General features: G+C 43.4%; 1 long non-coding RNA gene across 1 annotated transcript in view; it reads right to left on the bottom strand.

The window, feature by feature from the left end:
- Positions 1-4925: 4925 nt before the first annotated feature.
- Positions 4926-26847, bottom strand: part of LOC138763448 (uncharacterized) — a 118355-nt gene continuing 96433 nt past the window's right edge. Inside the window, exons 2-3 of the long non-coding RNA XR_011357569.1 lie at positions 6711-6925; positions 4926-6602 (exon numbers count right to left, since the gene is read on the bottom strand). This is a non-coding gene — a long non-coding RNA (uncharacterized lncRNA). The remainder of the gene's footprint in view (positions 6603-6710; positions 6926-26847) is intronic.

Genomic DNA, 26847 nt, shown 5'->3' with positions numbered 1-26847 from the left:
GTTTACCCATTTGTTCCCTCAGTCGCTGGATAACATCTAGAGCATTGGGTTGTGGGCTGGGAGGTTTGAAGTGAATGTTTCCTAGGATGGTAAGTGGGGAGCCGTACACCATCTCGGCTGATAATGCTGGTAGGTCTTCTTTTGGTGCTTTGCGAATTCCTAACAGCATCCATGGGAGTTCATCCATCCAATTAGGGCCTTCAGGTGGCGGTGGAAATGTTCGACAAGGCCGTTTGCCTGAGGATGGTAAATTGTAATTGGCTGCCTCAGAATATGGCTAGGTTGGCCCAGAGCGAGGCCGTGAACTGGGCTCCTCAGTCCGAGGTGATGTGGGTTGTGACTCCAAAGCGTGCGACCCAAATGGACAAGAAAGCTCTGGTGCAAGTCTCTGTGTCACATGTGGGCAGGGCTATCTCCCTTCTGGCCAACGGGTAAAACATTCGATTACTGTGAATAAATACTGCATACCTTGGTTCTTGGGGAGCAGGCCGATGATGTCCACAAGCACATAGTCAAAACAGCACTGTGCCGGGTTGAAGCTCTGGAGCAGGGCCTTGGTGTGTCTGTGCACTTTGGTGCATTGGCAGTCCAAACAAGTCTTAGCCCACAGGGTTACATCGTGGTGGAGGTTGTGCCACATGATCTTGTCAGACAGCATGGACCTTATCGAAGGATGTGACAGACCGTGTATTTGGTCAAACACCCACCGTTGCCAGGTGACAGGTAGGAAGGGTCTGGGGAAGCCTGTGGATCTGTCGTACAGTAAAGTTGGGCTCCCTGGTGAAGGACAGAAATTGCTAACCTTCAGGCTGGTGATGGCAGTCTGGTAGGTCTAGGTGTCCATATCCTCTGCTTGGTCGTTGGCCAGCTGAGCAACATCAAGCCCTCATAAGGAAACGGTGATAGCCGACCACCACATTGGATTTGCCTGCGATGTGGCGAATTTCCGTTGTATACTCGGAAATGTAGGAGAGGTGTCGTTGTTGCCTCACCGACCATGGGTCCGAAACCTTGCTGAGTGCATGGGTAAGGGGCTTGTGGTCTGTGTAGGTGACGAAAACCCTTCCTTCTAACATGTACTCCAAATGTTGTATTGCAGTCGAATGCGCTGTTCTTGCATTCTGGTGAAGAAAGCCGGGAGTGCCTCTGTTCATTGATCCACTGCTCCAGCACCGCACCGACCGCTCTGTCCGATGCATCTGTTGTAAGGGCCAGGGGGGGAGGAAGAGTCTGGATGGGCCAAACGTGTGGCCTCCGCCAATGCCGTTTTTCTTGCCTGAAATCCTTCAACAGTTTCACATGTCCACTGGAGCACCTTGTCATCGAGTTTGATGAGGTTGAATAGGGGTTGCATGAGGGTAGCCGCTCCCGGGAGGAAACGATGATAGAAGTTCACTATCCCTAGGAATTCTTGTAGGTCTTTGATTGTGCTTGGCCTGGGAAAACGTTGGATGGCTTCCACCTTATCCAGCAGTGCTGTGGCCCCCCTCTCGGGTGATACGATGTCTCAGTAAATTGATAGTTTCCAAGCCAAACTGGCACTTCTTCACCGTGAGTCCGAACTCCTGCAACCTGTCAAAAAGGCGAGTCAGGTGTGTCCTGTGTGTGTTGGCATCAGGGTCCTAATTGGATGTCATCCAGGTAGACAAAGATGAAATCAACGTCTCTACCAACCTTGTCCATGAGATGCTGAAATGTCTGGGATGCAATTTTTAGACCGAAAGGCATTCAAAGGAACCCAAAAAGGCCGAAAGGTGTAATTATGGCTGTTTTCAGAATGTCGTTAGGATGCACCAGAACCTGATGGTACCCTTTGACGAGGTCCACCTTGGAAAAGATCTGGCAGCCCTGGAGCCTCGTAGCCACATCCTGGATGTGTGAAATGGAGTAACTATCTGGGACAGTGGCATCGTTGAGTCACCTGTAGTTCTTCTGGACCATCTGCAGTGGGAACACCCAGGGGCTGTTTGAGCAGCAGATAATACACAACTCCTCCATGGCAACGAACTCAGTCTTGGCTTGGAAGAGTTTGTCCTGTGGGAGGCACCATGCCTCTGCGTACATGGGGGCCAGGTGGTCTGGATGTGGTGCTCCACACCATGTGCTGGTTTAGCATTTAGCAACAGCGACAGGTACTTGGCCAGTAGGCGGGCATATTCATGGATTCCTAATGGCAGAAAGGAACGTTACCATAGAGTGAGGGGGTATGACTGAATTTGGTAGCGTTGACCATATGGCATCTGTTCATGTGCACCTGGAGGAAATCTGCTCCGAGTAGGACTTGTCCCACGGACGCAATCATACACTATCAATGGAAAACCATTGTGACCAGGTGGATGCCAAAGCTCCATTGGCTGCCTGTAGGGGAAGGCCCTTGGGATTGTGTTTGAGTTTGAAATAAGTTGGTGGAATGAGGCTTATCTCTGCGCCTGTATTGACTAGGAAATCCCTTTTCATTTGCTGGTCCCTGAGGTAGAGTAGGTCTTTATGTGTGCCAACTGCCGAGGCCACTATCGTCAGCTGACCTGTCCATTTCCCACCATCACGCTTGACTTGGCATTGGAGTACGAGCATAGAGAGATGTACCGCCAGATGTTACGGACCCATCTGTGGTGTAGAAACAGTAATTGCTCTGTTTCTCTGAATGCTCATTACATTAAGACTGGGCCACAGCTACAGCTGGGGGGGCCGAGCTTGTGGGGGGCGACTGAACTGGCACCGCCGATGACATAGATCAGTTGCACATGTATGGAGCTCTGTTTCGGGCTGCAGAAAAATCTGGCTGCTTCTTTGGCTACCAGGTGTGGGGCGCTGAAATCCATGTTGGATATTGCCAAGGAAACATGCACCAGTAGCTTGGAGAGGAACAGGAAACAGTTTGTGTGTCTGTCCGCTAAGGCCACCATTTCATGCAAGAGCTTGGAGGGGTTCCTATTGCCCAGGCCTGCGTATTCAGGATGCGGACGGCATTCTCACATCAGCTGAGTTCCAGGGAATCGAGGAGATAACATCAGAATTGTTCGTACTTACGCTCCATAGGAGGATTTTCCATGAAGGAGCTTACTTTTGCTGTGGTAGCGGTGTCCAGGTCGTTGATTACATGCCAGAACTTGATATACTCTGAGACAATGCCTCTGATCTGGAACTGTGACTTGGCCAGTTGTAACAAATCCCTGGGCTGATTTTCCCAGAATGGCAGCAAATGCACGCCCACAGCATTTCTCCTCAAACTGCCCATCACCTTACTAGCCTCTGCCTCAGCTCTCCCTCTACCCCTTCATCCTGGCTACATTCCCTCGATACTCCTGCTACAGGGTCACCATCCATCCTGCTGCCTTCACTGATACTGCCTGACCACCCTCCCCACTCCAACACCCATTCCCTACCCCCTCCACCACAAGTTTCTCCTGTAGTTTGTTTCAGCTCCAGATTCCAGCATCTGCAAGATTTTATGTTTATAACAGTGATTTATTTTCAAAAATAAACTTTATTCACAATAAAATGATTTACAAAAGAAAACTGTGCAAAGTCTTGTTGCATCCTTAATGTTATATTCATATATTGCTGTACTTGCTACATTCATTTTCTATTTAGCATCATTACCTTAGAGTGACCCCTTGTAGTTACCCTTCCCTCTGTTGTTTGAGGGACTTCCCCTCAGCCTAAGTGCCTCAATTCCTGGTAGTGGAAACACCTTAGATTATGGTCCTTCCCCACAGAGCCCTACTGTTGGCTATGCCAAGGGTCATAACATCCCTCAGCATATAATCCTGTAGCCTGGAATGTGCCAGATAACTACATTCCCTCACCGATATCTTCATATGCTGGAAGACCAATATGTTTCAGGCAAACCAAACCAAGTTGATTACTTTCCAATATCTCTGGATGTCTGTTTCTGCATACATCCCTGAGAACAGCCTGAAAATTAGTAAGTCCTCTGTCACACTGTTGCTGGGGATGAACTGTGACAATCTTTTTCTACACTGAGAAAATCCACATTCTCCAAAGTGGTGATGGTGTGGTGGGGGGGGGGGGGGAAGTGATGCCTGATAGAGAGGAAGCTGCTCTTAGCTGTGCAGGCTGGGAGATCTCTTTGCCAGGATATTGTGAGAGCAAGAGATGAGATTTAGGTGGAGTTAGAGAGGAAGATCAGGACAGGGAGGAGTCCCACTCCGGGTTGGAAACCTGTTTGTCCACTGCCATTTAAATGAAGGAAAAGGAAACTGTGACTGCTCTAGGAGGCGTTGGCTTCAGTAGAGGATCTCATGCCTGCCAGTGGATGGGTGGGGTAGGGAGTGCAGTAGTCAGGGACACATCATCCAGCACAACTCTAAGAGAGGGAGGGGAATCTCTAGACCAAGCTTTTCCAGCTCCATAGTTCCTGAACCCAGTAACATTGTTGTCACTCCACCTTTGCTCTGGCTCTAACAAGAGAACAAGCTTTAAAATTCCATCTACATCCCACCTGATGTGGCTTGGAGTGCAATCTGGTCTGATTTAATTACTGAGAATTGCCTCTGGATTTACAGGATTCTGTATACATGTTCCTAACCGTGGGAAATTTCAAAACCCAGAGCTCAGAGCCAAACACACAGTGGAAAAGTAAAAGCATCTAATAGAACCTGTATAAAATAAACCACACCAAGACTATGCACACTGGAATACTGTAAGAATAGAACAGGGGTTAAGAACCAGATGCAGATAATGACTGGTGCTATAATTATAACGATAGTATACTCTGTGTGAATCTCACTGCTTGCATTCTTCAGAAATAAACAACCATGGCAGAAACAATTTTGAAGGATGTTTTCCTCCCCCCCACCCCCCCCCCCCCACACACACCCGATTAAACCACCCTTCCTCACCCAAACACTGTGGTGCGCTGTCGGTCAGAAGCAAACAAACAAAACCAAAAGTCTGTACCACAGGCTTTATTTGATGTAAACTTCCACAGAGCCAGATGTGAGGAGAGCTGCTGTAAACTCTAGGAGTGTCTTCGAAGAGCCGGCTCAGGGTTATATCCCAGAGGGTGATTGACACCAAACCGAGTGGGACTTGGTCTATTCAGATCGACTGATTTACCGGCCAGGTGTTCTCTTGTCCCCATGCTCTTCTGCAGGTACAGAAGATTCCCCCTGCAGTAGGCCAGTGATGTACCACCACATAGCGCCATTGACCCAGGTTTGAATCTCCAGCTATCTGTGAGAAGTTTGTACGTTCTTCCCATGTTCATGTGGATTTTCTCCAGATGCTTCAATTTCCTTCCACATTCCAAATCAGGTGGGGGTTAGTAGGCTCATTGGACCCATTGGAGCATTTAGGGTGAATTCACCCCCCTCACTCACACAGCCTGGATGCAGACTGGGAGATTGTTCCATTTAGCATCTTTGCTCTGTCTGCTGCAATAGTGGGGATCTCCCAGTGGCAACCCATTTCAATTCCCCACCCCATTACCATGCCAACATGTCTGTCCATAGTCTGTCAGACTGAAACCACCTGCAAATTGGAAGAACATATTCCTCATATCCCATCTGGGCATCCTCCAACCAGATGGCATTAACATCGACTTCTCTGGTTTTCATTAGCCCCCACCTCCATCTCTCCCATTCCTCTATCCCTATTTCTCCTATCCTCTAGCTCTGTCTCTCCCTCTTTCTCTTTCCCTCCATATCCTTTCCTCAGTTCTGCATTCAGTTCAGTTGTCACCTTTCCTCTCCTGTCCTTCTATCCATGTCCAATTTTCACCTTTTGTCTATTGGTCTGTGCTCCTCTCCCTACCCTTTCTTCCCTTCTCCCCAGCTTTTTTATACTCATTCCTTGAAGAAGGGCTCAGGCCCAAAATGTTGATTATATATCTTAACCTCTTATGGACACTGCGAAACCTGCCTAGTTCCTCCAGAATCTTTGTGTTTTTACCATGAAATCACCCACCTCACTGTCACACTAATTCTGTCACTTGCACTCTCACCCCAGCAATTCCCTTCCCATCACACACTCAACCTTCTTCTAGATTGACACAACATCATGGACTAAAGGGCCTGTATTGTGCTGTAATGTTCTGTGTTCTATGTTATCACTTGCTCTATCCAAGTTTAAGTGTGCTTCTTTCTCTTCAATTGCCTTCCCTTCTCCCAATGCCAATTCTCTCATTCTTGTCATCCTCTCAGCTAATTCATCATTCTTCTCATCATCTTAATTCTGGTCTTTTGATTTTCTCTGCATCATTCTCTTCTTTTATTTTACACTTCTCCCTGCTGCTCCTTACCTGCCTGTTCCCCTCATTCACTGCCTCTCTTTGGTTTGATAATGATAATGAGTTTGTCATATACTATGTTCAGATGCATCGTAATTCTTCCTGCAGCCAAACAGATATTAGCCTAAATAATACATCATGGGTGACACAGTTAGCATAGCAATTAGTGCAATGCTAATACAGAGCAAGAGACCTGGGTTTGAGATTCTCGCTGTTTGTAAAGAGGTTGTACGATCTCCCCGTGACCAATGTGGATTTCCTCTGGGTGCTTCAGTTTCCTCTCATCCTCCAAAATCATACAGGGTTTCAGCAACATGGGTTTCATGGGGTGGAATTGACTTCTACAGTGCTGTAAATACATTTATATTTAAAAAAAATTAAAAACAACTATAATGTATACTGCAATTAAATTAAAAAGAAATAATAAATACAAATGATCATAAAAATTCACATTTACCATAGTGCAGAACAAAGTGCTATTACAATATTGCAAACAGCTCTTTTATGATATCCCCTCCCTTCACTCTCTTCAACTTCTATCTTTGTCTTTACTCCCTCTCATCCATAGCACTTTTTCCATCTCAGAGTTTTCGATATCTCCTTCTGCCAGCCACACTCCATTGCCTCTCTTTTTTCCATCTTTCTTTCCCTTCATTTTTCTGTCCTTCTTGTCTGTAATGATAATGATAATCCTGACCACTGGAGGGAGTAGGAGATGAGTTGTTGCAATTAGTAGATTCAAAATGGATGTCTTCACGAGGCCGTGAGTACTGTAGCTAATAAAGTATAGTTGTTATAAAAGAACACAAGTTTCTTTATTACAATAAAAGAAATATCACATGGTACCAGGAGTAGAAGAAACACCAGGAGTGTGCAGAGTGAGAATCAAATGATAGCAGCAGAAAACATGGAGAGTGTAAAGAATCCTGACTCTGTAAATTGGACTGTAAATGTTGACCATGAGAGGAGGTTGTTCAAACAATGATTTATGCTGTACCTGCAAGCCACTGGACTTGATAGCAAACCTGATGCACAAAAGATTGCTCTGCCTCAAGCACCTCAAGCACTGGAGGTTTTCATCACATTTGGCAGCTGACAAGGGCAATTTCAACAAGATTACTGTTCACCAAAGAAAAGTGAAATGTTCAAGAGGCAAGTGCTTTGCTCATACATGCAGCTGCAGGGAGAAAGCTTTGATACTTTATTTAACTTGAAATTAAAAGCAAGTACATGCAATTTCAGACTGCTGCAAGATTCAATGATCCGTGATCAAATTGTGTTTGGGATTATTGATAAGAAAGTAAGAGAGAGGTTGCTGTGAGAGACAGAGCTTACCTTAGCTGGAGCTGTGAAGATATGCCACCCCAGTGAATTAGCTCTGCAGCACATGAAAAAGGTTTGGTGATAGTGCAAAAGCTGGTGAAAATGAAGGCATAGTTATAGCCACAGTGTCTGGACACACACACAAACAAAAAACGAGATACGAGAAACGACAAAAAGGTGGAGAAGCATTCAATTGTAAACAATGTGGCACTCAACATGCACCAAAACAATGCCCAGCCTATGGAAAAGTCTGTAATAAGTGCAAAGGCAGAATCATTATGCAAAGCAATGTTTCTCCAAAGGGAAACAAAACAGAAGTGAAAGTATGCACACTATACACACTATAGAAGAAACTGCTCTCAGTGATGCACTCTTTAATGGCATGTGTTACGAGCCCAGAGGACCCATAAACCCAGCAGCAATAGATATTCACCAAGACAAATGGTTACTTAAACAAATATTGCTTTTAATTATCTTTAAACATGAAAACAGAATCAAACTTTAACTTATCTCTATTGACCTAACTTAACCCCCTTCTAATTCTAAGTGCATGTGTATGTAAGTTCAGAAAAGTTCTTTGGTTCACAGTCCATTCTCGCTTCTCATTCCTCCAAGTTCACTGGTTGCAGGCAGTTCTTATACTATGCACAGAATTTAATATTTGTAAAGTTCACCAGGCTTTGGTGTTTGAAAGGTAAATGATTACTGCTCAGGAAGGTTCTTGTCGGTTTTCAGAGAGAAATTACATGTAATAGCCCTTACGTAACAGTGGCATCACAGAATATATGCTATTAATTTTAAAATGCCTGTACAAGACATAGTTGTTAAGATCCAATAGACTCTAGTGCTGCCACTTCTTTTAGGTCGTGTGAAGATATTCGATACAAACTCATGTTTTTCATCACTACAACGTTCAATAATGTTTTTCTTTTTTAACACCATGATCTCGACATATATAGCCTCCGTCAGTTGTGGTCTGTGTATGTGTGTATATATATATATATATATATATATATATATATGTATGTGTATATATATATATAGACCCTTCCTCCTTACCAGAGGGGATTTCTGAGGATCAAATTCAATTTTATAGCCTATCGCTGTCTTCCAATAGAAGCATTAGTGGTAATATTACACCATCTGTCATAGAATAGCATTAATCGACCACCAACCATTAAAGCCTTTAATTATCAAGTGCACTCAACTGTTTTTGCTTCATGTTCAGTTCCTTGACACGCCTTGTCTGTGGGCTAGTGCATTCTGGGCCCACCTCCGCGAAGCACTTTAAGCAGGAAAATTTTGCTGCCGCTGTCTCCACGTCGCTGTCTCGACGTACTGAGGTCCAATCACCTTACATCATGCAGCTCAACTCATGCAATGGCATAATGCCTGTTTTTTGAGACCCTGAATTCAACGAAGCTCAGCGAAGATAGGTCTCTGTCACTTGATCCTACCCCCAGCGAAGGTAGATCAGCATTGCTGCTATTGATTTCAGACCCTAATTTCAGCAAAGCTAGGTCAGTACAGCCAGCCTTGGGCCCAACCTTCAGCGAAGGAAGGCCATTGTCACCTGATCCCACCCCCAGTGCAAGTAGATTGGCCTTGCTGCTCCTCAACTGGGTCACTGTGCCCCGGCAGGCCTGCTGGATTTTTAGCACTATAGTTACAGAGGTTCTTCTTGGAGGCCTTCCTCCTCAGGTTCTTGCCACCTAGCCTCAGCCTCAGCACCTCATCGGGACCTGGGAACCTCCCACCAGTCATCGCAGACCTTTTCCTATTCACCTCCACTTCCAGAGGGCTACCTCGGGGCCTCCCCTCATCGGGACCTGGGAACCTCCCACCAGTCATCCCAGAATTTTTTCTGCTCACCTCCTTCTCTGGACGGCTTGTTCAGGGATTTGGTTCCATTTGGGAATCGTCCTCCTGCGATCTTACACTATTTTAGCGCTTTTTCGCTCCCGTGTGAAAAATGCGTGCTGCTCTCCACAACTCAATGGATGTAATGGTTGCACATGCATGAATGGGATCTCATGTTGGTGAACACTGTGAAGAATAATACACTGTTTGGCCGATACTCCTGTTGGAGGATGTCTTTTGGTATTTCCTCAGCTCCAGAAGTGCTCCACAGGACAATGGAGCACATGATAGAAGGCATAAATGGGGTGCGTGTATATATGGATGACATGATCCTCTGGGGATTCAGACAAGAACAACAAAACAAAGGCTCATCAAAGTGCTACAATGCATCCAGGTATGAATTAAAGTCAAACAATAAAGCAGAGAAAGAAGTTTACATAGTTAAACAGTTGCTCAAGAAAGCCCAAGACAGTGGGTCAGATCCTTATCCAGCTCTATGAGAAACAAAAGCATCTGCAATTGAGACAAAGAGCAAACTATGACAAGTCAGCAAGAAGCTTAGGGTCACTGGCACAACATGACACAGTGAGACTCGGAGATTCAAACACTTGGGTCAAAAAGGTTACTGGAGGAAGTAAATCCAAGATCCTACACTGTCAGAGCAGAGCATGGTCAAATACTGAGGAGGAATCGAAAGAGCCTGCTGAAAATGCAAGAGACACTACAGGAACAGATAAATGCAGAGGATCCAGCCCACACAGCAACAGAAGTAACACCGCCAGTGCTAGTCAGTAGTGGACCAGCAGAGCTGACACAAGCACCTGTGTTAAGAAGATCCACACGTGTTATCAAAGCACCTGACAGACTGAATCTCTAAAAGAAAAAGAACAGCACACTTAAATAATTTGTGCTGCTGATGTTTGTGTTTACATTTGTGTTGAACTTTAAATTGAAATGAATACTGTATAGCTTGTCATGTTAGACTAAACTTCTCGAGGAAAGAGAATATAATGGTAGAGTGTTGGTGATAATCTTGACCTGCTGAGGGAGTTGAAGATGAATTGTTGCAGCTAGGAATAGATTCAAAATGGATGCCTCCTTGAGGTTATGAGTACTGTAGCTAATAAAGCATAGTTGTTATAACATAACCTAAGTTTCTATATTTCAATAAAAGAAACATCAGACTGTCCATTGATTCTTCTTGTTCTCTCCGATTTGGTGAGCCCTTGGTTCTCTCCCACCAATGTCTAACTGTTGCACTCTACCATTCTGTAGGCCTTCATTCTCACTCTTTCTCTCAATTTTACTTTCTCTGTTCCCATAAGAGAATACATCTCTCTCTCTTTCTCTCTCTCCTCTTTTCCACTTTTGCTCCCTCCTCTTCCTCCTCCCTCTCTATTACTCTCATTTTCTCTGTCTCTTTCTTTCTCCCTCTCTCTCCCCTCTTTTTTTTGAAAATGAATCATGTCTAGATGAATGAAAAGAAAAATCTTTCTCTGTAGGATATACTCTCCTCAAAACATCAATTAAATTCAAATCTTTCATCAAAGCTCCTATTTGTATTGCCGTCTTTGATTTCTTTATACTTTTCAGAGATCTATCCAATAAAGGATCTAAAACACAGTTAAAATCTCCCCCAATCAAAATATTTTCATTAGCCTGATTTAACAATAAAAAAGCCTCCGACATGAACCGTTCATTGTCTACATTAGGTGGGTAAATATTTAACAAGGTCCATGATTCAGCAAAAATGTTACAATTCACCATCAAAACCCTCCCTGCATTTCCTTCAAATAATTCCAATTCAAATGGTAATTTCTTATTAATTAAAATCACTACACCTCTTGCCTTAGAATTAAAAGAAGAAAACACATGACCAACCCAATCTCTCTTCAATTTCAAACATTCTTTTTCAGTCAAATGTGTCTTTTGCAAAAAACCAATATCAACTTTCACTTTCTATTCGTAAACCAATACTCATTTACACTTAATGAGATTATTCAATCCCTGAACATTAAAAGTTGCAAAACTCAAATTAGACATTTCATTGGTAATAAACTTCACACTACTATAAAATTGCTCCCCTTTCTAATCCCCTTAATATTCTGAACCCTCCCCCCTATTTAAAATATACTACCCCAAACAAACTACTAAAAAGTAGTAGCTCCCTAAAAATCTGGGTGTGGTAAAACCCACTAGTGGCAGATGAGTATAAGGTCTCAGTGTCATCCACCCCCCTAGTCAGTCAGACTTCACAAAGTACATAATCACATATATTCAACCCAATGATTCCAGTCCCAATGATTGTTCCGGGTCTTCAATGTCAAGAAGACTTTGAGTCGGAGGAGTCACGTGACGGAATCATGGCTGGTAGGAGAATACCAGCCTTCTCCCGAAAAGAAGGAAAAAAGTGAAGAAAAAGCAAAGCCCAAGACACACAAATCACAACAAATAAAAAAATAAAGTTGTGGAGAAAATGGCACCTTAGAAAAGCCAAAAACAATGGGAAGAAAAGAAGAAAGAAAGACACCGGAAGAGAAAGGTGAAGGCCTTACCTGCACGAAAAAGCAGGGACCCGCCGTGGAAAGAGGAGCCCACTCCCTGAGGTTAGTGGAGACCCTGCAGGGTCGCGACCCACCGACTGCAGGACTGCAAAAATGGCTCACAGAGCGAAACAGGGGTGCACAACTGCGCATGACAAGGAGAACACCGACGGGAGGGGGGACCAGCTGTGGAGTGAAACTCCACAGCACAAACAGCTGAGAGAGGCTCGACCGCAGGGCTCTCAGCTGGAAGATAAAGAAAGCAATGGGAACGGGAGGAGTGAGAAAGAAAAAAGGAAACTTGAGACACAACAGATAACCAGCCCAGAAGAAGAGGACCAACATCAAGAAACCATGGAAAAAAAAATACCCAACAAACTGAGACAAGCAGCTCAACAAGAAAGTCAGAAGAAACACAAATACAAGGAAGAGAAATAGAAGACACAATCCCAAGAGCAGACACAGAAGAAGAAGAACACCAAGCTCTGCACAGAGGAATAGGAGGCAAAATGAATGGACAGTACATAGATTTAAAAAAATTTCAAGAGCAAATGAAAGCATTAAAAGAATGGCTCACACTAGAATTTAGTGAAATGAAAAGTACAGAAGAAAAAGTGAGTAGAATAGAGCTGGTCATAATAGAGGTAGGGAAAAGATTAGAAAATGTGGAAGAACGTGTAATGGCGGTAGAAATGGAAGTGAACGACTTAAAAAGAAAATTGGAAGAAAGCAACAAAAAAGTTAAAGAAACACAGGAGTTGTTAGCTCAGAGGATGGATATAATGGAAAACTATAGTAGGCGAAACAATATAAAGATAGTGGGCCTTAAGGAAGATGAAGAAGGCAAAGATATGAAAGAATTTATAAAAGAATAGATCCCAAAAGTCCTGGGAATGCCAGAAATGCAGGAAGGAGTGGAAATAGAAAGGGCACACAGAACATTAGCCCCGAAACCATCGTCACAACAAAAACCAAGATCCATTTTATTAAAATTCCTGAAATACAGACAAGAGAAAATATATTGGAGAAGGCAATGAATAAAATTAGAGAAGACAAAAAACCACTGGAATACAAAGGTCAAAAATTTTTTTTCTACCCAGACATAAGTTTTGAGCTCCTAAAGAAGAAGAAGGAGTTTAACACAGCAAAATCGATCCTATGGAAGAAAGGCTATAAATTTTATGTTAAGATATCCAGCAGTGCTTAAAATAGTTATCCCGGGGCAGAAAAACAGACTGTTCTCGGATCCTGAGAAAGCACGAGAATTTGCAGAATGCCTGCAAGACAGAAAGAGAGATGAAGAGATGTAACAAGAACAAAGAATGACGACAAACTACAAAAAAGAAGTAAAAATAATGTGTAAGTAAGAACTAAAGGAGGGAAGTAAGGAAGAAGGGGGGGGAGAAAAAGAGGACAGGTTAAAAAAAAGAAAAAAGAAAAAGAAAAAGAGAAGAAAAGAGGGGAAGCTTTGTTATAATGTGAAGATAAAAGTCTTTTTTGGAGGGGGTTGGGTGGGAGAGAATAAGTTACTGCGAAATCAGTTGACACTTGCAGTCCAAATAGAGAGGGGAGTTGTGGTTGCCCAGCAAGGGATAAGGAGCGACTCAGAGAGGGGGTGGACACTTGAGGTTAAGGGAATTTTAGATGTGGGAATTAATGAAATATTTTATGTTTTAGAAGTGTTGTCATACAGTGCATTCAAAAAAAGAAAACTGAGAAATGGAAATGAGGAAAAGGGGAAAGGTGGTGGTGAGGAAGCGGAAATGAGATGTAAACAAAGTATGAGATGGCCATGTTGAACTATATGACTATAAATATTAACAGAATACATAACCAAATCAAAAGGAAGAGGCTATTAAATTTACTGAAAAAAAAAGAAAAAATAGATATAGCATTGGTGCAGGAAATTCATCTAACTGAAGTGGAACACAAGAAATTAAGAGAGACTGAGTAGGGCATGTAATGGCAGTATCATATAACTGAAAAGCCAGAGGTGTAGCTATATTAATCAATAAAAATGTACCAATCAAAATAGAGGAGGAAATAATAATCCAGCAGGAACATGTCAGATATATTCAGAACTCTGGAATTTGGTCAATATATATGCACCTAATGAAGATTGTAGATACAAATGCACTATACCCTGACAGATACTAGAAGGTGATAAGGAAAGATAGAGAAGGAGAACAGGAGGAAGGTTTCTAGGACTGAGTAAGGAAGTTAGTATTATGCAGAGAGAGAGAGAGAGAGAGAAAGTCCTTGAGAGCTCAGGAAAGAATCCATTTGGTTCATGTTAGGAATCAAAGCAAGCAGCTGTGACATTGCAGAAGATTTTCAATGGTCTGCAAAATAGTGAGAAGGTGATAGAGGAGAAAATCTCCAGTAAAATTACAAGAACTACAGGCAGTAATCTTGGGGAATTCCAGCCATGGCAAGATCAATTAGAAGAGAGTCAATCTTCTGAGCTATTCGTTTGAACCAAGGGTAACTTGGTTTATGGGTTCTTGGATGGCTGATGAAACATATGGGGTGGTCCTTGATGGGGCAGGTGAGTGGGTTGTTCAGGAGGTAATGTGCTCCTTTGGCCATTCCACTTGTACTACCACGTACCCAATGAAGAGAAACAAAGAGTTCACCATCATCCTGAAAGCCCCTTCTCCATTTTGAAATCTCATGAACCAAGGACACCCATAAGTCAGTTGAGAACATACTTTATCTGGTAAGCTTTGAGAACATCCTTGAAATTTCCCCAAGATCATTGTCCCGTAGTCTTGTAATTTTAATGGAGATTTTCTCCTCTATCACCCTCTCACTATTTTGTAGACTATTGAAAACCCTCTGCAAAGTCACAGCTCCCTGCTTGTGACAGAATAGGAACCAACTGGATTCTTTTCTGAGCTCTCAAGGTCAACCTCTTTCTGGCACACTAACTTCCTTACTCATTCCTGGCAACCTTCCTTCTTTTATTCCTTCTCTATCTTCCCTGAACATGTCCACTTCATCTCTTTGTATTACAGAACTCAGAATATAGGACATCTTATGAGGCCTTGGGGATGTTGGCCTGGAACTAATTTCATTTGACCAGCCAATGGATTTGGACACATCATTAGTGATATCTCTCCAGAGCTCTGAGGTGCTTGCTTTAGGAAGTCATGCTTCAGAAGCATACACGATGGGGGGAACACTACTGCCCAGCACACCATGAGCCTTGTGCTGATTTTGGAGTGTTGATCATAAAAGACCTGCTTATCTTGAATGGTCAATGTCTTCCTTCACTGAGTTGTGGCTTTACAAGGTATGAAAAGGGATCCACATTTGCTGTGGATCTTCATTATTGGAAGCACATGTTCCACAGTTTGGGCAAGTTGGATGGACAGCCCATTGTCTTATGTGCTCCAATGAACAAGTCAACGATGACTTAGGAACTTGGCATCTGGGCACGTGCAAGCACTGGCGTCATGAAAGAGCATAATGCAGCTCAACGATTGGAGTGAACTTGGCTCTGGAATGGTGGCTGGTATGTAGATTTCTTCTACTCTTGTGTGAAGTTTTTAGAAGATAAGAACATAAGAAATAGGAGCAGGAGAGGCCATCCTGCCTGTCAATCCTGCTCTGCAATTCAAAAATTTGGCCATGGACACAACTTCACCTACCCACCTGTTTCCCACAACCCTTAATTTCCCTTATCACTAAAAATGTGTCTATCTGGTGCCTAAAATTCATTGAATGAGACAACCTCTAATGCTTCTTTGGGCAGTTCCTTTTTTGTAGTGTAGGATGACTGTAATTGGCTGAGAGTGTAGCCACACCTACTGACAGGTCTTAAAGGATTGCTCCTAGCCAGACCAGGTCATTCTGGACTGGTCGACCTACTTGTGATGTGTTCCAGTCTTTTAGTTAATAAAAGCCTTGGTTTGGATCAACAAGTCTTTGGTTCTTTCGACGTGCTCTACACCCCCTTAATCCTAAACTCCTGCAAGTACAGTCTCAGACAACTCAATATTTCCTCTACACCATCTCTAAAGCTAGTCTATCCTTTCTCAAGTAAGGAAACCAGAACTGCACACTTTACTCTAGGTACTTCCTCTACACCAGCTCTAAAGCTAGTCTATCCTTTCTCAAGTAAGGAAACCAGAACTGGACACTTTACTCCAGGTGCGGCCTCACCAATGTCCTGTACAGTTGCAGCAGAACATCCATGCTCTTAAATTTAATCCCTCTGGTAATAAAAGTCTTCTTGATGTTGCACCTGCAAACCAACCTTTTGGGATTCATGCACAAGCACTCCCAAGGCTCCCTGCTCTTGCAATTTTTCACTATTTAAATTATAGTCACATTTATTATTTCTCATTCCCAAGTGGATATCTCACATTTCCCAACATTGTACTCGATCTCGCCCATTCACTTAATCTATCTATCCCCCTGCAGAGACAAGGTGCAACATTTATTTATTATTCTCTCATGCGTCTAGATACAATGAGAAGTTTTGATGCCATGTCACAAAAAAAAGGAAAGGAGCGAAAACAAATTTGCCTTCAAAGACAGCTGAGTAATCGAGAATTACACCTTTTTCAACACAGCTTGTTCCCATTGTTCCTACATATTGTTTCTGGCCATCCTGAATCTTCTTGCCACCAAACCTAGGCCACACTCAGTCAAGTTCTCAAGGTAACTGTTGTGTAATGGCTGCTTACCATCAAAAGAAACCTCACACAGGCAACATCCACTCTTTGACGACATTGGGGTTCTCTTGGTCATCACCAACATAAATGCCAATTGGTGGAAGGAGTCAGAGATTGGGAGTAAAAATTTGCTCTCTGATTGGAGTTCTGTGACCAGTGGTGTGCCAAAAGGGTTGGAGCCAGGTCAACATTTGTTTTTATCTGTATTAATAATTTTAGGCAGTCTACTAAGTCAATGTCACCTAATAAACAACCATTGCACTATGATCTGGATGATAATGTGGTCAATTGGATCAGCAAGTTTGCAGATGACACTAAAATTGGAGGTGTTGTGGACAGCAAAGAAGATTTTCAAAGCTTGTAGAGGGATCTGGGCTGAAAAAATTACAAATGAAATTTAATGCAGACAAGTGTGAAGCATTGTATTTTGGAAGGACAAACCAAGAAAGGACATATATAGTAAATGGTAGGACACTGAGGAGTGCAGTAGAATAAAGGGATCTGGGAATATAGAGACATAATTCCCTGAATGTGGTGTCACAGGTGGATAGTGTTGTAAAGAGAGTTTCAGTGCCTCTGCTGTCTGGAGGAATCTCTCCAGGTTGGCATCCTGGTCCTGCTGGTCGTGGCCACAGATGGTGACATTGTCCAGGTACAGGAAAGTATAGGTTGTGCCGGTCTACCATGCGATCCATTCCACTGAAACACGGAGACTCCATTTGTGACCCCAAACGGGATCTGGCAGAACTGGTAGGGGTGCCCGTTTGCCTCAAAGACGGTATAAGGTTTATCCCGGGCATGGATGGGGAGCTGACGGTAGGCCAACTTCAGGTCAGTCATCGAGAAGTCTTTGTAGTGGGCTATCTCATTGACCATGTTGGCGATGAGAGGCATTGGGTAGGCATTCAGCTGGGTGTACCGGTTGATGGTCTGGCAAAAGTTGATGACCATCCTTAGTTTGCTGCCCCATTTTATGACAAGGATCTGGGCTCTCCAAGGGCTGGTGCTGGGCTCTATAACTCCTTCTGGCATAAGCCATCTCACCTTAGCCTTGATAAAAGTCCTGCCGGCAGCACAGTAGCGCCTGCTCTTGGCAGCTATAGGCTCACAGTCTGCTGTCAGGAAGTTGAAGTGAAATGGAGAGCCCACAGGTGGACTGGGGGCGGTCGCTGGATTTTGTGCTGCGGATGGTGAGTGGGGGAGTAGGCCACTGAAGGAAAGAGTGAAGCTGTGGAGGAAATACTGGAAGTCTGGCCCCAGGGTAACTGGGACACAGAGCTTGGGCATGATCAGTAGCCTAAACACTTGATATGTTCCACCCCTCCCCCCCCACCACTGTCAAGTTCACCAAGTAGCACCCTAGTGCCATGATGAAGTGGTCCTGGGCCCCGAAGGCATTAGCGAAGTTCGCTGGGTATACTTTGAGTTTCAGCATACAGACCACATTTGGGTGCACAAAGCTCTCAGTACTACCGCTATTAGACAGACATTTTATTACCTTCCCGTTGTCAGCAATGTCCATCATTGAGCACCTGAGTCTGTGGGGAATGTCCTCCATTAGCGTGGTGGATGCTAAGACTGCCTTGAGGTCTGAGTCACTGTTCCCTGACAGTTGTGGTGAGTAGTGGCCAGTGGGTGCCATTAGGAGCATGGGATACAGCAAGTTTTGCACACTTGCGTATTGACCATGTCATCTAGTCAGCAAGTCAGGCAAGTTGGGGTGGTTGGGGGTTGGGTGGTCCATGATGGTGGCGCTCAGGATACGCATATGGTGTTAGCATGGTTGAGCAACTCAACTGGAAATGGTGTCAGAAGTGATGTCGTCAGTGTGGGCGGAAGTGATGTCACCAGTGTGGGCAGAGGTTGGACAATGAAAGATGGCGGCACTCGTGGTGAGCACATGACAATGGCATGGTTGGACGGCCGGGCCAGAAGTGACATCGTTGGTGCGGGCAGAAGTGGCAGACGGTGTAATGATGCTGCCCAGTATCCACATGTGAGAGCATCCAGCAAGTCGGAAGGTGCTCCTGATTAGTCGTGGAGGGCCGCAGTGCTCCCGGTGGGTTTGGAGAGGCACACTTTAGCAAAGTGGTCTTTCTTGCTGCATCAGGAGCAATGAGAGTTCCTCACAGAGCAGTTCTTTCAGAGTGCCTGTCTGACCTACACTGGGACCCACAGTATTTACAGCAGCAGTCTGAGTTGGCAGCAGTGGTCATCTCTTCCACATGGGCCCCTCAGCAACTGCTGTCATAGGCGTCAGCCAGGCTGGAGGTTGGGGGAGGTGAGCATCAAAGGCCTCCATATGGTGAGCTGCAGCTTCTAGGGGGCGAACTACCTCCATGATCCTGGTTTGGGAGACATTATTCTCCTCCAACAGTTTCTTTCAAGTTGCCCTCGATCACAACTCGGACGTGTTGCTCCACCTCCCCAGCAATCACCCCAACTTCTATTGTGCATGGGTGTGCTAGTTCTCGCAGTGCCCCTAGGTAAGCGTCTGCTGTCTCACCTGGCTGCTGTACCCTGATGCTGAGCAGGTACTGGGCGTAGATTATGTTCGTCAGGGGCCAGTACATGCCTTCCAGGACAACCATCACTGGTTCGATATCTATGCAGTCTAGGATAGCCTGGAAAGTGCGTGGGCCCAGCTTAGTGCTTAGTACCATGAGTTTCTTCTGGTTAGTGTTGATGAACTCAGCCTATGTGTGGATGATCGCCTCAATCGCATGCTTCCAGATCTCAAAGTATGCTGGGGCTTCCAGGTGTTGAGGGTCGGTATCCAGCCTCTCAATGGTGAGGAAATTCTCCATGGTCCTTTTAATTTTACGCTAATTAAATTGTAAACGCTGCGGTGCGAATAATTCTGACGCAAAGTCCACAAACTGTACAACAGGCTTTAATTAGCTTAAACTTGTACAGACCAGTCTTAATAACTTTGCTGGCTCCACGTGTCTGACTGTCCCTGAAGGAGTCGGTTCAAGTCTTTATATGGGCCCATGATTGACAGCGGCAGGTGGGGCCAGCCTCCCAGGTTCCCTACCTGCGGGTACAATCGTTGCCCCCTGCAGTGGTAGGAGTGCAGCCAGTGTAGTGGTTGTATCACAACACTGGTACAACCACTATACCTTCTTTTTAAGGGTAGGAAAAAACTGGAGCACCCAGAGGAAACCCACACAGACACAAGGAGAATGTAGAAACCCCTTACAGACAGCAGAACTGTAACAGCATTGCACTAACCACTACGCTAACCCTGCTGGCCTTTAATTATTTTTTATTTACAGCACAGTAGAAGCCAATTCCGGCCATTTAAACCCCTGCCACCCAATTACACCCAAATCAACTTACAACCTGATACATTTTGGAAGGTGGGAGGAAACCAGAGCCCCCAGGAAAAACCCAAGCAGTTATGGGGAGAAAGTACAATCTCCTTTGAATCCGTTTTGCTGCTGCTGTAATAGCATCACACTAACACTACACCAATCTTTAAGCTACACATAAAAGTGGTTGAGGGGAGGGGAAAAAAAGATTAAATGGATGATGGCACAAATAGTCACGTGGTTAGCATAGAGTTAACACAACACTATTACAACAGCAGTAACCTAGGTTCAAATCCCCCACTATCTGTAAAAGTTGTATAATCTCCAACGTGTCCGTGTGGGTTTCCTCCAGGTGCTCCAGTTTGCTCCTACCCTCCAAAGTTTACAGGTTTGGTAGAGTAATTTGGTGTAATTGGGTGGCACTATGTTTCATGGGCTGGAAGGGCTTCCACTGTGCTTTATCATTTAAAAGATCTACAGATTGTGGAGTTGGAGGAGGTCACAAATGTGGGACGGGAACCTTCATGGAGAACAGGCAAATCAAACAGTGTCAGATCAAATTCTAAATCTGTTTCTTGTCTTTTGGGTCAGAGAATCAAGCTTGGGACTTTTGCCCATTGATCAACAAGAGCTGAAGTGTGAAAGTACTGAAGATGAACTTTGTGTGCCAGTATTTGGGCGGAATCTATTCCGAGCAGTGGCCACTTCCCAAAAAATATACAGGGGAACTTTGGACTGTTAGTGAAATGATTCATATGCGAATTCTGCCAAAAAAGATAAACATATTATAAAGGTAATTAACCATTTACAATACTGATAAAAAATACATCTGCTTCATACATTTAGTTTCCCAAATGTTTGCTGAATATACGGTGAATCATAGCTATTTTTAAACATAAACAAATGCACAAGAAGTCTCACCAGTTACAAACTATCTGTTCAATATTTTAAGCAAGACTACAAGATGGAAAAGTGGATTGAGGCCATTTGGCCCATCAAGTCTGCTCTGCCATTCAAATCGTGGCGGATGCATTCTTCCTCTCATTTCTATTCTCCTGCCTTTGATAACCTTGCTGATCCAGGACCTATCAACATTCATTTTAAATCTACTCAATGACTTGGCCTCCACAGCCATCTGTGTCAATGAATTCCACAGATTCACCCCACCCCCGACTGAAAAAGGGATGTCCCTTTATTCTGAGGCAGTGCCCTCTGTTCCTAGACTCTCCCACTACTGAAAACATCCTCTCTACATCCATTCTATTCAACCACTTCAAAATTATTTCAATAAGTTGAATGAAGTACTGCACATTAATCCAGATTTATGCCAACAGTGCAAATTTAATCTGGACAGTACAACTCTAAAAGAGACAGATTATCGACCAGCCATGAAGTTATCACCAGAGGGGCACACAGTCTTGGTAAGTCACCCAAATTGTAACAGTGGACCAATTGTTTCTCCATGGAAACCATCATAATCCTGCCAGGGTATACAGAAATACTATTAATTAATTAATTAACCCCAAAGACATCAGTGATTAAAGAAAATTACTGACTCTCCCAGGGACTTTGTAATGATAATACAGTAAAATCCCTGGTATCCGGTAGATGCTGGATAAGTTTATTTTAAGGTTGCTTGAGATTCACTTTTATAATGACTAACTAACACACCTACATGAAGAATAAACAGTTTAAAAGAATAAAGACAAAAATACTACACTGTACTTACACTGAACAAATTTCACTTGCATGAATATATAAACCTTAAAGCATTTTACTATATTTTCAGACACATTCTTTGAAATTGTTTAACCATCACTGCATCTGCATGCTCCTCCCCCTCCACGGAGCCGCCCAAAAGATGAGCAATAACATTATAAACAATTAACCCCCTCCCCCTTCCACCAAGTTTACCGATAAAGCCTCCAACTAGGATGACTCTTACTTTAACCCTTTGGATTCCGTGTCCTGGTTTTGCGGGACTATCAACAAGCACAAATACTCCATGTCCCAGTTATCTGGGACTGGTTTTATATCCAACCACCAGCTGGTTCATAAAGGTGTTTATACTGTAAAGGTTTACCCATAGACCCTATCCAGAGCATGGTATATATTATGAAAGGTTAAAAATGGCCACAGTTCACAGGATTAAGAGAGTCACCCCAATGGCAAGAGGCATCAACCAGACCTTCATCCTGGACAATACTATTTATTCAAACAGCTTCTACGAGCAAACTATGACTAAGGCACACCATGTTTGCTCTCGTCTTCATCAAAGATTTGTGTTACTTCAGAGAACATTTAGTTTTAAATTTTTTAAACTTACTTATTTTTACCTATTATTTTATTCTTTTTTTAATGTATTTTCCTCAATCATTTTGCTGGTTGCTTGAGGCTGCCAATTGCATGAATTCTGGATACCAGGGGTTTTAATGTAATAACTTTATTGTCATATACATTGTACAATGCATATATGCACCAAAATTCTAACTTGCTGACACTTGTGACAGATTATGTTATATTTTATATTGTATATAGATATGTTTTAAAGGAGATAAATTGTGGCAGGTTTTTTAGTGTAGGTCACATATAAACACTCCAAAACAGATCTCATTTAAAATGCCAGAGCTCTGCTCGAGCCAGACAGTCCAGGCTCCGAGTGCCTTTACAAAAACTTTGAAGGATGCCTATAAGGATTTCACAAGTAGGTTTTAATTGGACATGCTGTGGAGTAATGGATTATTGTTTTGGAAGGTAACAGATGAACAAATTCAAAAGATTAGGTCCAGAGCTGCAGTCTGTCTGAGTGCAGTTTGCTCTTCTAAGAGGATCATGTGGTTTTCTGTGTGCGTGCGTGTGTGTGTGTGTGTGTGTGTGTGTGTGTGTGTGTGTGTGTGTGTGTGTGTGTGTGTGTGTGTGTGTGTGTGTGTGTGTGAGAGAGAGAGAGAGAGAGAGAGAGAGAGAGAATTCAGTTCTACAGTTCAGCAGCAGCAGCTGGGACTGGAACATGATAAGCTGGCAAGCTTGTGGAAAAACCTCATTTTGAAGATGGGTTGTGAGTTCTTAGTTCAGCCTGGTCAAAGTCCTTGTTGTCCATAGAAGAGGAGAGGACTGGCTGCATAATGTTTCACTTGAAATAAGGGAAACGAAAAGGATCTCTGTGGTGACCTGAAAGAAAGAGGCTATCATCTGGAGAATTCTGATGGGGCAAGTTTCTTCAGCAAGACTGATTAGAAGAAATCAGTTTGTGTCCAGCGAACAACAAATCTCTCTCTGAAAACCGACAAGAACCTTCCTGAGTGGTAACCATTTACTTTTCAAACACAAAAGCCTTGTGAAATTCATAAATGTTAAATTCTGTGCACAGTATAAGAATTGCCTGCAACCAGTGAACGTGGAGCAGTGAGAAATGAGATTGGACTATGAATCAAAGAACTTTTCTCAACTTACATACACATGCGCTTAGAATTAGAAGGGGGTTAAGTTAAGTTAATAGTAATAAGTTAAAGTTTGATCCGGTTTTCATGTTTAAAGATAATTAAAAGCAACTTTTGTTTAAGTCACCATTTGTCTTGGTGAATATCTATTGCTGCTGGGTTTTTAGGTCCTCTGAGCTCATAACACACTGAACAGGTACTTTGCATTAAAAAAAGAAAACAACTACTTAATTAAATTAAAAAGAGATAATAAATACAAAAGATAGATGGATAATAAATATTCAGTTATCCTTATGTTAAAAAAAGTGTTTTAGCAATAGCCCAGAAAGTGCTTTTGTGGTGTCAGAGGCATCTCTGATATGTGTTAGATGTGTGCATGTTACCTTTATGCTTCCTTCACTCAATAGACATTTCAATTGGCACCTGGTGCTGAGGACCTGCAAGTCCATATGCAGTGATCTGCACTGTCACTGTTCAGATGAGATTGAGGTAGAGTCCAACTAATGTTTGCTAGTGGTTCAACCTGTCTGCTCACTTCCCTTGCAGACTCCAAGTGAAGACCCAACCTGCTGGATTTCCCCAGACTGCACAGGATTCATGCACCCTATTAACTTGAATGAGAATTTGATACGTAAAGACAAAGGAGAGGTCATCCTTTTCAAAATTATCTTGCTTAATTTTAACTTCAATATGCTTATTTATTTGTTTGTCTTTTATTTTTAAAATAATGAATACTTTTCAGAATTTTCCCCTCTTTAGTTATTTAGAAACATAGGACAATACAGGCCCTTCAGTCCACAATGTTATGCTGACCTAATAACCTACTCTAAAAATTGCAGAGAATTTCCCTACTGCATAACCTTTCATTTTTCTCTATTCCATGTAGCCATCTAATAGTCTCTTAAAAGATCCCAAAAAGTAAAAACACAATGCTGGAGAAACTCAGCAGGCCAAAGAGTGTCCTTAATGTAGTAAGGATAAAGGTTTTGGGCTAGAACCTTTCATCAAGGTATGTAAAAATGTCAGTAGGCATCCAAACAAAAAGGTTGGGGGGACATGGGGGCGAGGGCCATGGTCTCAAAGGCAGTCAGTAGGATTGATTTACTGCATCTGGTGCTCCCTTTGTGGCCTTCTCTACTTCAGAGAGACTGGGCACAGACTGGGAGATCACTACATTGAGCACCTTTTCTCTGACCACACCATTGACAGGAACCACCCAGTGGCCAACCATTTCAGTTCTTCCTTCAGCTCCCATACTTACATGTCTGTTCATGGCCTCATGTACTGTCCCACCAAGACATGTAAATTGAGAAACAGCACCTGATTTTCCGACTGGGCACTCTCAACCACTCTGGTTTCTGTTAACCTGCTCGCCTTTCCCCTCACTTCCCTTCCCCCTGTCTTCTTTCCCCCAGCTCTCAAACACCTTCCCTTTCTATTCACAGAGCCATCACTCCTCCCCCTGCTTGCTGCTGTGTCATCCCTCCCTTTTTCACCTATTACCTTCTGCATTTGGAGTCATGCTCTTCCCCCCCACTCACAGCCCTACCTTTTTGTTAAGACACCTGCCAACATTTTTCCATACATTGATGAAGAGCTCAAGCCTGAAACATCGGTTATGTGTTTTATCTTTGCTACATAAAAGACATTGTTTGACCTGCTGAGTTTCTCCAGCATTGTGTTTTTACTTCAACCATGGTGTCTGCATATTTTACTTAAAAGATCCTAGTATACCTGCCTCCACCACCATTACCGCCAGCACATTTCAAGCACCCACCGCTCTCTGTGATAAAAATTTGCCTCATATCTCCCCAGAACTTAGTCCCAAACACCTTAAAACTATGCCCCCTCTGGGATAAAGCTCTGGGAATCCACATGATCAATGCCTTAGTGTAGCTGTTAGCGCATTACTGCACCAGTGACCCAGGTTCAAATGTGGCGCCATCAGTAAGGAGTTTGTACATTCTCCCCACTGCATGGGTTTCCTCCAGATGCTCTTGGTTCCTCTCACCCTTCAAAATGGTACGTTAATTGGTTTAGAATTAATTGGGCAACGCAGGCTCATGAGCTGGAAGGGCCTGTTACTGTGCTGTATCTCTAAAATTAAAATTAAAAATCATCTTGAACACCTGCATCAGGTCACCCAAGGAGAAAAGATCAAGTGCACCTAACCTATCTTCATAAGGCTTGGTCTCTAATCCAGGCAACATCCTCATAAATACTCTCTGCACACTCTCTATAACATTCACATCTTTCCTGTAGTGAGAATCAAAATTTATTGTCATGAGAGTTCACAACTATCTGTAGTCTTTCCTGTCCTGTCCAATGGCACGTCCAATTCAGAAAGTGTGACAATCAGTCAGAATGATCGCCAGAGGAGACCTGTAGAAATTTATGAGAGTCTGGTGACATATCAAATCTTCTCAAACTCCTCATAAAATATAACGGCTGGTGAGCATTCTTCATGATTGCATCGACATGCAGACCCCCAAGATAAGTCGACAGAGATACTGACTCACCAGAATTTGAAATTCTTAACCATTTCCACTGCTGTCCCCTTGATGAGGACTGGTTTATATTTTCCTGATTTCTCCTTCCTGAAGTCCACAATCAGTTCCTTAGTTTTGCTAATGTTGAGTACAATGTTGTTGTTGTGACATCACTTAACTAGCTGATCTATCTCACTTCTGTACACTTTCTCATTGCCGTCTGTGATTCTGCCAATGGCTATGGTGTAATTGGCAAATTTGTAGATGGCATTTGAATTGTGCATTACATACATTCATGGGTGTAGAGCAAGTAGAGCAGTGGGCTAAGCACACATCCTTGGGGTGTGCTTCTGTTAATTGACAGTATGGACAATTTCTTTTCATATGGACTATGGTCTTCTAAAGAGGAAGTCAATGATCCAGTTACATTTGGGGGGGGGGAGGGGATGGGGTGCAGAATCCCAAGTTTTTAAGCTTGTTGACCAGCACCGAGAGCATGTTGTGTTGAAAGCTGAGCTACAGTCAATGAAAGGCAGCCTGATTTTCATGTTGGTGTTGTCTAGGTGATCTAGGACTGAGTAGAGAGCCAATGAGATTGTGTCTGCTGTGATGCAATTGTGGTGGTAGCAAATTGCAGTGGGTCCAGATCTTTATTGAGGTGTGAGTTAATTCTGGCCATGACCAACCTCTCAAAGCATTTTATTCCAGTAGATGTGAGGACTACTGAGCGATAGTCATTGATGCAGATCTCGCTGCTCTTCTTGGGCTCCAGTATGATTGATGTCCCTATTAAGCAGATGAGAACATCCAACTGCAGCAATGGGAGATTGAAAATGTCTGTGAACATCCCAGCTAGTTGGTTGACACAGATTTTCAGTTCCCTGCCAGGTATGCTATCAGGGCCTAACGTTTTGCGAGGGTTCATTATCATGAAATTCGTTCTGAT

Source organism: Narcine bancroftii, chromosome 5 (assembly GCF_036971445.1).
Source record: "Narcine bancroftii isolate sNarBan1 chromosome 5, sNarBan1.hap1, whole genome shotgun sequence".
Lineage (NCBI taxonomy): Eukaryota > Metazoa > Chordata > Chondrichthyes > Torpediniformes > Narcinidae > Narcine > Narcine bancroftii.
The sequence above is the reverse complement of the archived record's forward strand: the minus strand, read 5'-3'. Positions and strand labels throughout refer to the sequence as shown.